At 40.4% G+C, this 3,365-nt stretch overlaps 1 long non-coding RNA gene across 2 annotated transcripts; it reads right to left on the bottom strand.

Annotated features, from left to right (window-relative positions):
• Positions 1-385: 385 nt before the first annotated feature.
• On the bottom strand, positions 386-2,597 carry LOC135731815 (uncharacterized). Of its 2 annotated transcripts, XR_012336734.1 has the most exons (7): positions 2,256-2,597; positions 1,420-1,480; positions 1,159-1,332; positions 1,009-1,070; positions 768-824; positions 624-677; positions 386-524 (listed from the first exon to the last, which is right to left on the bottom strand). It is a non-coding gene; the product is annotated as an uncharacterized lncRNA (long non-coding RNA). The 2 variants fall into 2 exon arrangements; XR_012336733.1 differs by lacking the exon at positions 2,256-2,597 and having other exon boundaries at positions 1,159-2,237.
• Between the last annotated feature and the right edge of the window lie 768 nt (positions 2,598-3,365).

The following is a 3,365-nucleotide window of genomic DNA, read 5'->3' as shown; positions in this document are numbered from 1 at the left end:
GTGGGTGGTCCCGGTCAAAAGTTCACGACGTGGGAGGTCTGGTCAAAGGTCACGATGTGGGAGGTCCGGTCAAAGGTCACCCCTCCCACGCAGGTCAAAGGTTCACGACGTGGGTGGTCTGGTCAAAGGTCAGCCCCTCCCTCGCAGGTCAAAAGGTTAGCCCCTCCCTGAGGTCAAAAGGTTAGCCTCTCCCCTAAGGTCAAAGGGCACCATCAATCATTTTTATGTGACAACATGTGCCGCATATTTACTACTCACACAGTATACAGCATAAACATTAAAAAAATGTGAAAGCACACATACTGACTAAAATAATTCAACACATATTGGTCCCTCAGCAGCCGACCACTGTTGTCATCAGGGAAGATTTCCGGATTGTCCCAGTCCAAAGGTCATTTCAACTCTGGCCCTAGCATGGGCATAGTTGTAGGCCTGCTGTGCTTCCTGGGGGTCTGTGAAAGGTGTCAGGAAAAACGGCTGGCAGCCTTACCCCCTGTCTACCAGCAACACACCAGAGAATTCACCTGTCAACACAAAAATCTCATCATTACTAATAAAACACAGTGATATTGTTGACACAGCCATTATGTAAAAAGTGGTTATATATGGGTTGTGTGGCTCACCTTGTGATAGGCGCTGATAGATTTCAGAGGTCCAAAAGATTCTGGAGTCATGGACTGAGCCAGGCCATTTTGCCAGTGTTCAATGGAAAAGATCAAAAAGTTATGTTCACCTGAACATTAATGCAAAATCTGCCTCATGGGCACCTGAGGGGGCTTTTATCCTTATGTTTGTGCAGTCCAGTGCACCAATGACTCTGGGTCCTGTAAAAGAAATGAGATTTTGTGATGGCTCCCAATGATGACTCCTTTGTATAGTTCTTTCACAAGTTTGACATGATACCTTATGCCTTTTGGAATCCAGCGAGATGGTCTCCTCATCATCATCGCCGTTATGTGCTGATGAAATGGGGCCAGGCCTACAGTATGCCTTTGATGGAGTACTCACTGGATCAGCATCGTCAGGTGCTCGTGCTGGTGGCTTTAACAGTAACACAGTGCTGCCAGACACTAAGGAAATAGGCAAACCAAAGTCAGACAGTCCAAATAGATTCAATATGAATGTGATTGTGTCCCATGTAGAGATGGAAGAAGATACCTTGTATGAAGCGGGTGGCATCTTGTGAGGGACCTATGCTTATCTCTTTTCCCCCAGGGATCCCCTCCAACAGGCCTGCCTTTATTTAGCTTCAAAATCTGGCCTCTGCTGGGGTGAGGTCAGCTTTTGGTGACCCACCACCCGTGCCTTGTCTCTGGGTATTCTTTTTCACTGCTAAAACAGTACAGACAATGTGTGAGCAGGCACCTTCTGGGTACAATCTATGCTTGTGCATTATTAAGTATTAGTCAGGGCCCTTACCATTCTGCAGATTTTGATTTTGACCTGCTGCCATGTCCGTTTTGGCCCGGTCATATTTAATCTACATCACACAACACCACACACAAAAAGAGAGACTTTCTTTAACACACAAGAAAATTCAATGGAGTCACACTGCAAAAAATGACTTACTTTGTATTGTTGTCTTGTTTTCAGTAAAAATATCAAAAAATTCTTCAATTAAGATGCATTTTCTTGATGAGCAAAATGACCTAGGAAAATAAGCAAAAATATCAGCCAATGGAATAAAAAAAATGTTTTAAATTAAGTGTTTATGAAAAAGTATATTTCAAGAAAACTTTTAATACATCTTAATTTAAGAATTTTTTGATATTTGTACTGAAAACAAGACAAAAACACGAAGAAAGTCATTTTTTTGCAGTGCAATGAGCAAGTGACCTTGGGTCCTTTGAAAGGCGCTTTATAAATTAAATTGATTATTATTAATAGCTCATCTATTTATTCAATTCAATTTTATTTATAAAGCGCTTTTCACAATTGTTTCATTGTTTCAAAGCAGCTTCACATTAATAAAAGCAGAAAAAAAGAAAAAGAAAAACGGGTGGACAACATAAGAAGCAGAGTACATAATGAGCGTAGTAATAATGTAAGGCTTTCATAATAATTTATTGAAGCCTTATCCAGTGTGATGGAGTTACTTTACACAATTTCACTCATATTTGCAGTCCATTTCAATAAAAAAAATAACTGTTTTATAATCAGAGTACAATTGCGTTTTTGGAGATGTGAATTAAATATTTTAATTGTAAGTGTGATGTTTCAGCGGAGCGGTGAGTGTGTAATTGTGCACTACTTACGCATTCAGGCGGTCTGCAATACTTTGCCACGCTTTTTCTCTCTGCTTTACCACTGTGGCGGTGTTGCCTTTCTTCTTAATTATGTCTTTTACCTCCTCGTATGGATTTGTGCCTCTGACGGGGAAAAGAAGCCGCTAGTTGCCATGGTGAATCCGTGAATCTGTGATCGGTGGCGGGGTCTAGTTGAGTGAGCCGTGAGCGCGCACCTATCCAGGATTGGTTTCACCTGGCTTGATGAATCCGTGTATGATCATCCTGGCTTGGTCTTTGTGCAACCAATTAAGCGTGGACGCACTTGTTTTGGCTTCATTGAGCTCAGCTCAGTCATTTAGCCTGGATGTCTTAATTCTACTTTTGTGCCCTCCTCTCAATGACATACCATGTTACAACACTCTCATAATAGGGGTAGGCGATATCTCGATATTCAAACTATATCGATGTATTTTTAAAACACGAAATGGATTTGGACATATCGTATATATCTGATTGCCTTCTCTGTGTGCTGTGCTCGCCTCCGCCTCCTTGTTTTTGTTCCCCCTCCCCTCTCGCGTGTTGTCTCATTTAACATGGCGGAGCCCGTCACGGAATCAACACTGACCACCACGAATAGATCTTCCATGATTCCCATTTACATGTATCTATTAATGTTTAACCCTTGTGGGTTGTTGAGGCCATTTTTGTTTTTTTTATGTCTTAATTTGGCCACAACTTTCTCTGTGTTTCAAGCAAATGGAATGATTTTCGGTGACAAATCTTATATTTACACATATTTTGAGAAAATGCTTTGAAATTTTTCAAAAACTCAACAATATATAGTGGGCAAATTAACTACCCTTTCGGGTTGTTCGTGTACAAAAAAGCCACTAAATTAAACATCTGTAAAAATTTATCAGATGAATATTTTTTCCACATTTTTTTTCATAAATCTGTTATTTGCCCTCAGTACTGATCAAAACTACCAAATGCTTAAAAAATTTTCCCCCATTGACTTCCATTATAACAATTTTTTTTGATTGCACAGCCATAACACCTAATTATCATGCATTCTTGATTGTTGGCGGTTTATCCTTTTGCTAGGAGGTCAAATTTGTCATTTTTACTGTTGATCAC

Source organism: Paramisgurnus dabryanus, chromosome 5 (genome assembly GCF_030506205.2).
Source record: "Paramisgurnus dabryanus chromosome 5, PD_genome_1.1, whole genome shotgun sequence".
Classification (NCBI taxonomy): Eukaryota; Metazoa; Chordata; class Actinopteri; order Cypriniformes; family Cobitidae; genus Paramisgurnus; species Paramisgurnus dabryanus.
This window is presented reverse-complemented; position numbering and strand designations above follow the sequence as displayed.